Genomic DNA, 14,777 nt, shown 5'->3' with positions numbered 1-14,777 from the left:
CCCCTGGCTGGGGAGGTGTGAGGGTCAGGGTCACGGGCAGGNACCTAGGACTTGGGGGGGTGCCTCTGCAGGGACCCCTGCCACCCCGGCCTTCCCCCAGGGCTCCCTGAAACCACAAGTGCCCTCAGAGGCATCCCCTGGCTGGGGAGGTGTGAGGGTCAGGGTCACGGGCAGGCTGGAGAGGAAGCCCCAGCCGGTTTCAGATCCCACCCGTGAGATTTCGAATCCTAGAGGTCAGCTGCCGACCTGGGCAAGCTCTCCTCCTGCGAGCCTCAGACTTCTCATCCACAGAACAGGAATGTTCCGTAGGGCTCTGTCGAGGCTTGCACACAAGGAAACCATGTTCTTCCTCATCTTAACAGGGACGCTCTCTTTGTTCACTTTTCAGGGGGACAGCTAACAGTGACGCCGGGATGGTGGGTGTCAGCGGGACTTTCGGGCAGGCTCTACCTAGATAAGAACGTTCTTGGCTCGGGTCTCCAGGGATAAAGCCTCGATAAGCAAGCTCCGGCTCTCAGGTTTTCTCCGAACCACGGCTGTGTGCCCAGCGGCCCCATGGCCCCGTCAAACTGAGCTGGCCCTTGCAGAATCAGGGTCCAGGGAAGGAAGGCAGCTTTGCTCACTCACCATGGACCAAGCCTGCCTTAGGGCCCTTTTGTTTCTAGCACTTTCTCCCCTACCCCGAGTCAGGGGCCAAAGGAAAGCATGTTTCAGGTCTGTCTCGGCAGCAGGCCTAGGGGCTTCCGTGATCGGGCCAGCGTTCTAGGGCAGCTGGAGGTCACAAAGTGGCCAAGGGACCGTCCGGCCTGAGACCCCAGAGGAACCCACAGTATCACCATGGGCAGTTCCGAGGGAGCCCCCAAGCGCATGGCAGCAGCCCCCTACTTGGAAAGTGAGGACAGAGGCCCAGAGAGGCCAGTTTCTGGCCTCGAGTCACCCAGCAAGACGGGGGCAGAGCTGAATGGGAACCCAGTGCCTGACGCAGCCCCCTGCCCCATCCTGTGTGAGAGCCTAAGAGGAACAAAATAGCACCTTCTGACAACACCCCTCCTGGCGCCAGGTTTGTCTTTTTACTCCCAGTCTGAGTTCTGGGCCCCACCACCAACCTCTGGCCACCACACTGCAAACCGCATCACTGAGCACTGACTGGGTTGGGGGTGGGCCAGTGCCTTGCCAGTCCCCCTGCAAATGCTGTTGCATCACCTGCTTCCATGACGGAGAAGTCAAGTTCAGAGAGGTTAGGTAACTTGCTCAAGGTCACACAGTGGGCGGCACAGGCCCGAGCCCAGGTCTGGCTGCTTCCTGGCCTTGTACTCATGCCTCTGCCCTTGGATCCCAACACTGGCTGCCTGTGGACCCATCTTCCCATGGGAGGGGGCACATGTAAGCCTGAGTGGGAGTCTCTCCACACCGCCATGCGTGCGCCCTCCCACTCGTCCTCAGCCACGCTCAGAGCCACACAGAAGTGAAAGGACGCCCAGGAGCACCCATAGGACAGGGAAGACAGGCCCCTGGAAGAAAGTGATGCGCGAAGACCCACCATCAGAGCAGGCTTCCCGAAGACAGGGTGTCCGGGTTGCACCAGCCAGTGGGAAGAGCAGGTGTGCAGGTGGGGGGCAGGGTTGGTGGCTCGGGGTGTCGGGCAGGGAGCCTGCCCGGGGGTGTCCTCGGAGCTGCCTCGACACAGGGCGGGGACAGGAGGGGCGGCTCTGTAGGACCTTTGAGGATCAAACCAGGGATTGGAGCTTTTCTCTTAGATTTTTATCTTGAGGAGCCATAGAAAGTTCTAAGCCCTTGGTGAGGGATCAGATTTGCCATCTGGAAGTGTCCCCCGGAGACCGTGGTGCCCGGGAAGGATCAGAGGTGATGGGCGTGGGGGCCTGAGGCTGGCGGGGAGGCAGAGCAGCGAGCTGGGTGAGGGGCCGTGGGCTGGAGAGGCGCTTGTCTTTCGGAGGTAGGGGTGGCAGAACGAGCCAGGACTGGTCTGGGGAGCATGTTTTTCTAATGCCTTGCAATTGCCTTTGGATTCTGCAAGAAAAGGACATTTCTGGAAGCTTGGTAGGAAATGCGACGAATGCAAAAAATAAGCATCCCATTGCAAGTGTGGCCTCCCAACTCCCACCTCGGCCGAAGGACCCGACTCTGGTGTGCCATTTGGGAGACTTTCCACCCGGCCAAAAGCTGCACTTGGGCAGGAATCTTCTGTAGGGACAGAATGCCAAAACACTGGCCACAGGGAAGGCCCAGAGGCCGAGCACAGAAGAGAGGGGACCCCGCCCCAGGGTTGCCTGGTACACGCCGCGCAGGAGCGGGGATGGCCTGGGCCCACGTGCACGGCCCCGGGGGGACCATGCGGACGGGGGCTCAAGGGGCGCCGGGCCACGGAGAGGAGCAGTGAGCGTCCCCACCGGGCCCCAGCCCCTGGCCTTGGGGCAGCACCCCACCCGCCGCGGGAAGCAGGCCACCCAGCCATGGCCCAATGGGTAGACGGAATCGGCACGCTGCACGGAGCTCTCTTGGGCCGGCATTTGGAATGCCACACGTAGCAAACAGTTAATGATCAACTGGTCACCCCTATCCAAAAGCCCGAGAACTACTAGCGCTATAAAATGTGTCAAATATCTGCCCCCGACCAGACCAGACATGACAATCATGGAGGGAACATTGCTGGGTTTCCCCTTTCGATAACCTTGTTCTACAAGGCAGGCCTGTGGGAGAAGTTTCCTCAGCAAGCCATCTATCTGGAAGAGATTCCCACGCACTGGGTCACACCTCCTGCCTCACGGCCGAGCCCCCTTCCCCTCGCGGCCATCGCGGACGGGACACAGTTGCATATTCTGGGAGACAGCCTAGAGGTTTTCAAACACAGCATGTCTTTGCCCCTTGAAGGAGGACAGGAGCAACGGCCGAGTCATCCTCGCGCCCCCCCACTACCCGCCCCCGCCATCCTGCCCTGACACCCGGGGAAAGCGCCTCTCCAGAGCTGCTGACTTTGGCCAATTTATATGCTAATTCCAGAAATGATTCTTCCTACATTAAATAAAAGCTGAGGAATGTTCCAAAGGTCCGAACAGATTGTACCATTAACAGACAGGGAAAAGCCGCGCAGATCCTGCCCACAGGAGCTCTGAGCGTGTGAACTCGCTCGCAGCACACACACTCGCCTAACTTTAGCCCCACGTGCTCCTTCAGCTGACTTGGTCAAAGTAAAACTGCTTCGGCATCTAAAGCCTCCAAGTGCCCATCGTGACCTTGAGGTCCCTTTCCAGAGTAACCTTCTGAGAAAGCCAACAGTGCAGAAGAAAGTGGAGGGGTCCACACCGAGCCTGCGCCCCCAGAGTGATTGACTGACTCGGACTATGTCGGCATCATCAGAAGATCACCCCCTGACCCAAGACCTAGGCCCCCGGACTCCTGGACAGCCTCCGCATGGTCCCCCACTGTCCCCACAAACACACCGGCCTTCTGCACGTTCCTCCCGCCTCACCAAGACCTTCCTGCTCCAGAGGCCTGTGCACACTGTTCCCCCTGCCAGGATTGCTCTTCTCCACTCCCTTGACCAGGTTACCCCAATCCCTCTCAGCAGAGAGAAACCCACCATGACCATCCGATGAGGCGAGGTCCCAGCTATCCACCCAGTGGGCACTGCATTTTCCTTCCTGGTGCTCCTGACAATTCTAGTGGAATTAGCTGTATAATGATTTGTTCAGTGTCCATGGCTACCATTCAATGGTGAGAGCAGAGACCAGGTCTATCCTGTAACCCCCTCCTAGAAAAATGCTTGCCACAGAACGCAGGGATGGAGGATACATGGAGGGATGGATGGATGGATGGATGGATGGATGGATGGATGGATGGATGATGGAAGGATGGATGGATCAACAGATGATGAATAGAAGAAAGAATGATAAATGATGGATGGCTGGATGGAAGGAAGGGGGGAGGGAGGGATGATAGGTGATGGATGGATGAGTGGATGGATGTTTGGACGAAGAGAGAGGAAAAGGAAGGGGGGCAGAGGAAGGATGAGAGCTTGGGTGGATGGATGATCGATGAATGGATAGAAGAATGGACAAATGGATGGATGAGGGGTACCTGGGTGGCTCAGTTGGTTGAGCATCTGCCGTCGGCTCAGGTCGTAATCCCAAGGTCCTGAGATCAAGTCCCACGTCAGGCTCCTTATTCAGCAGACAGCCTGCTTCTCCCTCTCCTCCCCATTCGTGCTCTCTCTTGTGCATGCACACAGTAGCTATCTCTGTATCTATCAAATAAATAAATAACATCTTTAAAAACAAATGGATAGATGATGGACACATGGGTGGATGGATAAATGAATGGATGGATGAATAATAAATGGATAGATGGATGGATGGATGATAGATGATGGATGGATGGATAGAAAGATGAATGATAGATGATGGATGGATGGAAGGATGGAGGAAGGGAGGGAGAGAGGAGGTAAAGGGAGGAAGGGAGGGAGGGATGATAGGTGATGGATGGGTGAGTGGATGGATATTTGGATGAAGAGAGAGGAAAAGGAAGGGGGGGCAGAGGAAGGATGAGAGCTTGGGTGGATGGGTGGAGGGATGGATGGGTAACACTGGTTATCCTCCAAAAAAACAATTGTCTTGGTAGAATAAATTGCATTTTCTAGAGCCAAGCAAGTACCTCAGTTCAGCAGGCCCCGGTAGGCCCTCTCTCCCCCTCCTTGCCTTGGAAGCTGAGGCTCCCAGCAGGCCACCCTTTTGGCCTCCTTTTTCCATCACTGCGCATTGCTCACCTAGTTCCCCCCCTTAGAATGCCTGCACCTCCACTGCCCACGTTCAAACCCCACCTCCACCTCAAAGCCCTCTTGCCCAGGGACACTAATCTCCAGCCCCACCCCTAGTGCAGAGGCTGGGGTGTCCCCACCTCTCATCCTTCCCTACGTCAGGGGCATTGAGTGGGGGGGAGGTGTGCACAGAGACAGGCCGCAGCTCTGCCCTTGGACGCATGCAGGCCCAGTTTCCAGGCTCTGCCGCTTCCCAGCACAGGGACCCAGAGGCAGAACTTTCCTCTCTGAGCCTCAGTTTCCTTAGGTGGGAAAGGGCATGCCCCGGGGAAGTGGTAAGGACTTAGTGCAGTCGAGTGTGGGCGGTGCCTAGCACACAGGAGATGATCAACACGTATCCACAGGCGTGTTCGTTGACTGACTCATGGAGCCTCTAAAGGGAGCGGCCATTCTTGGGGGAAGCCAAGGCAGACGCCTTTCATCCCTCACAGATGAAGGGCCGTTTCGGCAGAGCCCTGCACACAGAGCGGCCGTGGGCCCCGTGACCGCATCTCCAACCCTGCTACTGCTCAGCCTAACCCCCCACCGAGAGAATGGAAACCCCCCCAGCTGTGTTTGCAATAGTTCGTGGTGCCTCATCCAAGGGCTTACCCTGGTATCTCCCAGAAATTCCTGCAAACGCAGAAACATTCCGGAGCCCGAAGCCAGGAGTGGCTCCAGGGAGTGTTCATTTCCAGACTGTCCAGCTCAAAGGCCACGGATGCCACAGCCATCAGGGTGAGCCTTAGTAATGGGCATCTTCTCTCATCAAGCCTGCAGGGGTTCGACTCATTCACACACAAGCGAAGTCCCTCCACTGGTCTACGAGGCCCACAGGGCCTGACCACGTGCCCCACCCAGCACCTTGCTCCCTGATGCGGCCTCCTGCACAAGCCTCAGCACCTGGACCAGGCTCTCCTCGGGACCTTTGCACAAGTTGCACGTTCTGCTCAGAACGCTTTTTCCCCAGATCCCCGCGTGGCTTCCCCATCCTTCCTTCCCACACATCTCTGCTGAAATGGCCCTTCATCCAAGAGGTCTTCCCTGGCCCACCGGAAATGGGGTGGCACCCGTGGCCCAACCCGAGCCCCCACTGCACACCACCACCATCCGGCATAGCAGACGCTCCCTGGTTCTCAACACTTCCCCCACCTGGGCTCTGTTCCCTTGTTCTTGGTGCGCAGTGGGCACTTAGTAAGTGGTTGATGGACGGACAGATGGATGGATGGATGGATGGTTGGATGGATGGTGGATGGATGGATGGTTGGATGGTTGGATGGATGGGTGGATGGATAGATGGAAGGATGGTTGGATGGATGGTGGATGGATGGATGGATGGTTGGATGGATGGATGGATGGATGGTTGGATGGATGGGTGGATGGATAGATGGATGGATGGTTGGATGGATGGATGGTTGGATGGATGGGTGGATGGATAGATGGATGGATGGTTGGATGGATGGTTGGATGGATGGTGGATGGATGGATGATGGATGGATGGATGGTTGGATGGTTGGATGGATGGATGGTTGGATGGTTGGTGGATGGATGGATGGTGGATGGATGGATGGTTGGATGGTTGGATGGATGGGTGGATGGATAGATGGAAGGATGGTTGGATGGATGGTGGATGGATGGATGGTTGGATGGTTGGATGGATGGGTGGATGGATGGATGGTGGATGGATGGATGGTTGGATGGTTGGATGGTTGGATGGATGGTGGATGGATGGATGGATGGATGGATGGATGGATGGTTGGATGGTTGGATGGATGGGTGGATGGATGGTTGGATGGATGGATGGATGGATGGATGGATGGATGGATGGATGGATGGTTGTATGGATGGTTGGATGGATGGATGGATGGTTGGATGGATGGGTGGATGGATGGTGGATGGATGGATGGTTGGATGGTTGGATGGATGGGTGGATGGTTGGATGGTTGGATGGATGTATGAGAAGGTATCCATTCACTTAATAATAATAATAAACAGTAATAGTAGCGACCAATAAGTAGACTACACACTGATCATGAAAGGATTAAGAAGTACGTAGTTGTGAGCTGTCGTGGGCTCCTAAAGGGACAGGACCAGGCGCTCTGATGGGCATCAGGGGCCTCCTCTCAGGAAGCCGAGCTGCTACCTGAAGGATGCGAGAGGGTGGGGATGTGTCAGGCAGAAAGAATGTGTGCAAACGTCCTGGGGCAGCAGTAACAAATGACCACGGGCTGGGTGACTCAAAACAACAGAAATGTAGTCTCCCCCAGTGTGCAGGAGGCCAGAGGTCTGAAATCCAGATGTGGGCAAGGCCGTGCTCCCTCTGGAGGTGCTGGGGCAGGCGGGGGGCTCCTTCCTGCTCTTCCACCTCCTGGGGCTCCAGTGTCCCTGGGCATCTGGACACATCCCTCCCTCCCCCACCTCCATGGTCACGTGGCTCCTCCTCCCTGTATGTTCTCTCCTCTTCTGTCTCATAAGGACACTGGTCACTGGACTTAGGGCCCACATGGATCATCGAAGATAGTCATGTCTTGTGATCCCTTAACTTGATTACACCTGCAAAGGCCCTCTTTCCTAAACAAGGTCACATTCATAGGTTTTGGGGTTTAGGACTTGGACAGATCTTTTTGGAGCATGACAAACATCCTGGGCAAAGCCTCAATGAGGAAGGTGCGTGTGACCAGGTACGACCGTCCCATGGCACTGAGAAGTGGGGGCCATAGGTACCCCACCTCACAGATGTGAGCTGAGACAGAAGAGGCTGAGTGACCTGGGGCATCATTCAGGCAGGGACTGCACCTGCCATGCTCACCACACTCCCCTGGGCCAGTGCGGTGCTCAGCAAACCCGGGTGCTCAGCAAACACAGCGGCATTAATGGCAGGGCCTTCCTCAGTGTTCCTCAACTCAAAAACAGTACTCCAGGAGTGCCTGGGTGTCTCAGTCATTAACCGTCTGCCTTCAGCTCAGGGCGTGATCCCAGGGTTCTGGGATCGAGCCCCACATTGAGCTCCATGCTGTGCTGGAAGCCTGCTTGTTCCTCTCCCACTCCCTTTGCTGTGTTCCCTCTCTCACTGGCTGTCTCTCTCTCTGTCACACAAATAAATAAAATCTTTAAACAAAGAAAAAACACAAACAAACAGTACCCCAGGCCCATTTCCAAAAACACGAGGGACTTCCCAATTAGAACATGCCTGCTCAACGCCTTACTCACCTGGTCACTCGCTCACTGGGCGGCAGGTACCCCGGGCCCGCCCACCCCATCAGCCCACTGCCTCCTCTCCACATCACTACCTCAGCCACACACACCAGACCCGTCCTCGTCTTCTCCACCTGGACGTCCATGCTCCAGACCCCTTTCTTCCACCCAGAGGATGTGATCCCTGAAAACCCCAGAGCTGCCATTTGTTGTCCCTGTTCTATGGCCATGTCCCCATCCTGACAGCTCGGCAGAGGGCTGGCCCAAGGGCCGTGGCCTCCAAATGTCCCCAAGCAGGAAGATGGTGAGAAGGAGGCCGGTGCCCACTACAGGCAGGAGCCTATGACAGGCTCAGAGAATCGCCCAGAGGCGCCTTCCCACAAACGCCTCCCTAGGCAGACAGGCCTGGGAGGCAGGGCCAGCAGGCCTCAGGGGAACTGGGCAGTTGGTTTTGCTTCGTGGATCTGGATGAACTGGAAATGCAAAGGTCCGCACTGGGCGTCCCAAGCTGGGCAAACTAGAAGTGCTTCAAAGAGCCGGGCACATGGCTGGGCTGCCCGTTCACATGGCCGTGGCCAAGCCCAGCGCGGTCACCCATGCCACCCACCCCCCCAGGCCCAGGAACCCGCCCCACCGCCAGCCGCAGCCCCCCAGACCCTGCACACAGAGCAGGGCCTCTGACCGCCGGCCCCTTGGCAGCGGGAAGCCCCTGCCAGCCAAGCACAGGCCTCTTGCTACGTCAGATATTAATCAAGCGCATCCTGATAATGATCAATGGAGGCGGCTTGGCAGCGCGGGCCTGGCGGGTCTCCAGGCCCACCTCCAGCTACAGGAAAGACAAGGATGGCAAAAGTGATCCTTGGCAAGGGACAGCACATTGTCCCACAGCTGTGGGAAAGTGCTCAGTGCGCAAACATTTCCTTAAGACGAGCTTACAAGGAAATGTTCGCGATGGCCTTATTAAAGACCATCGGCCTGGCTGAGCAGGACGAAAATAACTTCGGGCCCGGCCGCGTCCCCGACTCCGAGAGCCACGTCAGTAGCCGGTGGGGCATCGCTGCACTGCAGCAGCGGCCGGGGAGGGCCAGGTGGCACTTTGCGTGGCGTGATAGCTTGCGCACGGCTCCAAGTGTGGGAGCTCTCCCACCCCCACCCCCCCTCTTCCACCCCGAGTGCACTTGAAGCTCACGAGAACTCCCGGCTGGCAGAGATGGGGAGTGGGCTGTGGCCATGGGGGCCGCCACGTGGGAATGTCGGGGCCTGGCTCATGTTCTGAACCTGCCATATGGCCCTGCGTCCTGGGACCCAGGCTGGTAGCCAAGGAGGAGCCCTGTGGCTGGGTCCCCGGCACTCCAGGCCACCGCATGAAGCCATTTGTCAAAGGTGTTTCCCAAAACTTCTCTGGAAGGAGCTCCCTTTGCGAAGCTGGCTTGGGCTGCAGCCAGGCAGAGACATCTGGGGGCTCTTGGCAAAAGCGCCAGCCCTCCTGAGATCAAAAGTCCCTCTCCTGGTTATCCTTGCTTCTCTGTGCCAGGTGAGCACGCCACGGGGACCCCAGTGGCTGGGTGAGGCCAGGGCTGCTCACCCAGACGACGGCACGGCAGTGGGAGGCTGACCGCAGGCGTGCCCTGCTGAGCCCCACATCACAAAAGATCCGTGGCGGGGCCCCTTCCAACAGGAGCTCCCCCAGGACACTGATGTTTGTTCAGGGATCATTAGCTGTTTGACAGAGAGGCCCAGAGAAAGGACGTGTAGAGCCAGAGGGACCAGGGGCCCTGCCAGCTGACATGGCGTCAGCATCTAGAAGGAAATCTGGCCCGTGCAGGCACGAAGGATTCCCATGGAAAAGTGAAGCTACAAGTTAATCCCCCTCCCTGGGACCCACTTTCTGAATGAGGAGCGCAATCCCGGATAAATGCATGCTTTTCACTGTGCAGTGCCAGCAGGCAGCCCACCTGTCACACTGCAGACAAATCTGCTGGTGGCTCCGTGGCCGTGGACGCCGCGTGGCCAGCATCCTGGCAGCCCAGCATCCAAGAGAAAGACTCCGGGATGTTGCTCATGCCGTGAAGCCCGGCCTCGGCCACTCCAGACTCGTCCGCGGCCCATCCATGACCCATTTCATCTCCGGATGTGGCTGATACACAGAATTGTGCCCCAGGTTTGTCTTGATGGCACTGGCCGTGAACAACGCCAGTAAAACCTGTGTGGGGACCAAAGTCAACAGGGGGATGGGGGATCAAAATCTGCAAGACTCTCCTTAACCATCTCCAAGGGGGGGGGGGCCCAGGGCTGCACACCCAGCCGGGCCGAGCTGTGTGGACGGCTGGCTCCACGTTCGCCTTCCCGCTCACCTCTCACCTGTCCTCACTGCAAGCCGGCCAGGTAAGGACATCCCCCTCCTGCAGAGAAAGCAACCAAGGTGAAAAGGGTTTGTGCAGCCAGTGGGCGGCAGCACTGGGACCCTCGGCTGTTCCCAAAGACCCTGCTCCCGGGTCTCTTCTCTGTCCTTTCCAGAGAATCAGCAAGTGACACCAGTGCGGTGGAGAAGAACAACAGATCCATTTCACAGACGCAGATACTGAGGCCCAAGTGGGTTCAGTAACTCCCCTGAAGTCAAACAGCTACCAGCTGGCAAGACCAGGACCGAAACCCAAACGGGTCACCAAAGTCCACCCCTGCCGCCGTCCCCTCATTTCTGCACCCTTTCTGCTCTCCGTCCTCCTAATGTCCAGCGTGGGGCCGCTGGAGACATGGCTGGGCTGAGGCGTCCACTATGAGAAGCCAGGAGAAGAGCTGCTACTGGTGAACGCTCATCCGAGAGAAAACCCCCCTGCTGGGTTGAATTGCGCCCCCCCCATTCACATCCAGGTGGAACCTCAGAGTGTGAACTTCTGTGGAAGCAGGGTCTTCACACTGAGGAGCATGGGCCTTTAACCCAGTGACTGCTGTTCTTATCGGAAAGACACATGCAGGGAAGGGGCCACGTGGCCACGGAGGTGGGGGTTGTGGGGATGGGGCCCCCAAAAGTTGGAAGGGGCAGGAAGTACTCTCCCCTAAAGCCTCTGGAGGGAGGCAACCCCACTGACACCAAGATCTCGGACTTCTCTCTGGCCTCCAGACTGGGGGAGACCCAATCTCTGTTGTTTAAAGTCACCCTGTCTGTGGCACGTGTCACAGCCACCCCAGGAAGTTAGTACGACACCCCAGCTCCCTGTGTCTGGAGGAGGGGCCATGCCGGTCATCCCCCCGACACGTGTTCCTCCTATTCCTGCCACGTTATCTATAAACTGGGGATGTGGCTGCATTTTGTTCTGGGGGAGAAAAGAGAAAACGAGATCCCCGAGGGCTCCACCAAGGAGCACAGATCCTGGAGCCTTGAAGGGTGGCCATTCTGGGGCACGCTCCCTGCTCACAGCCAGCCGAGCGTGGCCCTCCTGCCAGGAGGGGCCCTTCTCTCCTCCCCCCGCCCCCGTCCACTCCCCGCTCCAGGTGTCTGGCCTGCAGTTCCCCTCCCCTGGCCGCCGTCCACCGCCGCCGGGCCAGAGCAGAGGGCCCGTCCCGCATACCTTCCCTGCCGTGTGGTCCCGCAGAGTCACTGCCTTTTAGTTATGCGGCAAAACTATGTGCCTGGTGGAAAGCAAGACCATAGGGCCCCCAGTGCCCCTAAACACATTCTTGGCCTCTCAAAAAAAATGCCAAAGGCACCTGATCAGAGTGAGATTGTTTCCCAGAGCAGGGGCCTGCGAGGCCTTCCTCGAGCCCTAGAGCTGACTGCGTGGCGGGCCTGTCCCCTGCCTGCGGCCAGCCTGCCTGGGGCTCTGGAATGAGAATCTGCCCGTTTTCCACATCCCATCGCCGCACACCGCCTTCGGACACCTCCGGCGGTGACGAGGGGCCCCAGGTTCTGAGCTAACGCCGGTCTCCCTGTCCTCACTGGGATAGCTCTTAGCCCCGGGCAGACCCTGACATAACTGTAATTCCTTTTGTCCATTACAGTGGCCAGCACTTTGGTTTCTGGAAACAGGAAGCCCAGACATGCACGGGGGCTATTCCAGAATGTTCTGAGCCTCAGTTGTCCCCTGTGAGACAGAAATGAGAATGCATGAGCGTGCATGGCGCACTACCCCACAGAGGGAGCGGAATCCAGGGTTCCCTCGGGGTATGCACTGAGGCTGGCCCAGCACCAGAGGCTTATTTGGTCATTTTTTCCAAGGATATGGTTTTAGGCCCCTTCCACTCCCCTCCTTGTCATTGTCCCTGCAGCACCTGGCCTCAGGAGGGGATGGCTCTGGACAGAGAAGAGAAGGGATCTGTCCCCTTGTTTCCTCAGGGTCTGTCGTCCTAGCTATGTCCTAGGTACCCCTGAGCCCACTCTTCCAGGGCCTGGGTGCACCCCCATAGCACCCCCTCCCACGCACAGGAACTGAGCCGGCCAGACTATCACCAGGGCCCCCTCCAGGGTCTCCTGGACCACCTGTTGTCTGGCACCTAGGGGAGCGGAGTGCCACGCTCACCTCTCAGCCCGTCCCTCTGCTAACCAGGTATGACGGTGCTTGAGCCCCAGGCCCAGTTGACAACAGCCCCTTCTGCAAGAGGCCCAGCAGACCCCACGTCCAAGTGCAGGACGCACAGCCCTGGCGCACAACCGGAGACGCTTTCTGGCCTGACCCTGCCTGGGCCAGGTGGCCACACGCACCCCCCAGAGGTAGGGAGAGCTCTGCCCTCTCACCCCCACCCCCTGGTTGCTCAGAGGCAGAGTGGGGAGGCCTTGGGGGCTGGCCTGGGGTCAGGCGTCCCCACGATCATTCGTCTGTTCACTTAGCCACCAGGAATTCATGGAGCACCTACTACGTGCCAGGTGGTATTCTGAGGTACTCGGGACTCAGCAGTAACTAAGACACAGTCCTTGCCCTTGTGGAGTTGACATTCCAGGAAGGGGAAACTGTCAACAGAGTAGATGCCACTCCTGACAAGCAGAGCGTGGGGACAGGACAAGAGAAAGTCAAGGCGGGCTGGGGAGGGCGGGGCGAGGTCTGACATCCTGTCAGGATGGGGGTGATGACATGTGTAAAGGCCCTGGGGCACATGCTCAAGTAGCTGTGGGGAGGGGTCATGCTAAAGAGATGTGGGATGGGGGGACGCCCACAGAGAGGCGGACTTCTAGACAAACAGGACCACGTGAACAGAGTGTCCACAGAAGTGCAAGGTCTTCTGAGCCACAACAGATGACCCAGGAGAGACCCATGCCACCCACCCACCCCAACACCCAGATTCCCTCTGGGGACATCAGATGTGGGCACGAGAAGGGTCACAGAAGTGTCCCCACCCGGGGTGAAGGGATTCCGAGCTGCCTCCATGGTGGCTAGCGGGCTGGACCTCCAGACCCAGCCAGAGGGGTACCCTCCTCCGGAGAGCACCGAGCCAGCGCCCTGCCCCCCGAGGGTCCACTGGCTCCAAGGGGAGCTGGCCCACCGCACTAGCGCTGCCAACCGCCCGCCCACCCTCCAGCGGGCCAGGTTGCCCTCTGCACCGGAAACATTCAGCAAACGTCTGTGCAGACTCAGCAGGCCCAGGACACTGTGGGCACACAGGTCCCACACGTCCCTTAGGCCACTTAAAATAGTGAAGAGAGCACCCTGACGGAGGCAGCCGAGGCTGTCCCCAGCACGGGCCTGGGAGTCGACGAAGTCTGTGGGAGGAGGACACACCTTTGCAGAGAAGGGAGGGAAGGAAGTTCCAGAGAGGGGTAACTGTCCCTAACCCCCCCGGGGGTTGGAGTTAGGGAGGGAGGGTCGGCCCGAGGGTACGCCTGCTGCTGCTGGAGCTCTGCTGCCTCCCGCTGGCCACCCCCGGTACTGCACATGTGCCTGGCAGCCTCCCTCCGGGTGTGTGCATCCTACCTGGCTCTGCCTCTGGGCACCCACCTCGGTCTTGGGCCCTCACCTGTATGCAAATCACCTCTGGGGCCCCCAGCGCCCTCCCATCAGGGGCAGCATGAAGAACCCACATTTCCTGTCACCGAAGCTGGCCTGCAGGTGTCCAGGGGACTGACAAGGTGGCCGGCCAGGACCACAGGAAGCCCTTCCCCAGCTGGGGCATTGAAGCCCATCCTCGGGTGCTGGGTCTGCACTGTGCTGTCTCTCTGTGAGCACCTCCTCCAGGGGGCATGAGGGGGTGCTGCTCCAGGGCTTCCTCAGAAGGCGCCCACCTCACCCCAGAAACAAGGGGAGCATCAGGGCCCGGCACCCAGTGGGGAGGGAGACCGGCCTGGCGGGAGCCAAGGGGAGGTACAGAGAGCAGCTCACAGGCCACAGCGATGCCAGGGAGCTTGTCCATAGCCCCAGTTCCTCCCTCTGCACCAGCGGCATCGAGGGGAAATGCCAGGCGTGGTGTGAGGCCATCTCCTTGCCCCAACCTCTCTGAGTCCCACAGCCCCTTGAGGCCACAGCCACCCCAGCTCATACTAACGACACTAAGGGCCATGGAGAGAAGGGGCCACCACAAAGCCGGTTTCTGCGGAGCTGGGCCCAAGCCCTGTGACCTCCAAGCCCGCTCGGCTGTCAACTAGCACACTTGTCAGCCAGTCAGGGGCCTCCTTGGAGCCCTCGGCCACTTTGGCTTACGGAGCCACACCAGGACGGCTGGTGGCCCTTGGGTGGCTGGATCACTCCCCACCATGTGGTCACATGCCTCCCCACAGACCCCCCCCTTTGGGCCCAGAGCAGGCTGTTAGGTTTGTGCTACGGCCCTGAGGAAAGTCACCACAGCA

Source organism: Ailuropoda melanoleuca, chromosome 16 (genome assembly GCF_002007445.2).
Source record: "Ailuropoda melanoleuca isolate Jingjing chromosome 16, ASM200744v2, whole genome shotgun sequence".
Lineage (NCBI taxonomy): Eukaryota > Metazoa > Chordata > Mammalia > Carnivora > Ursidae > Ailuropoda > Ailuropoda melanoleuca.
Note: the sequence above shows the minus strand (reverse complement) of the source record.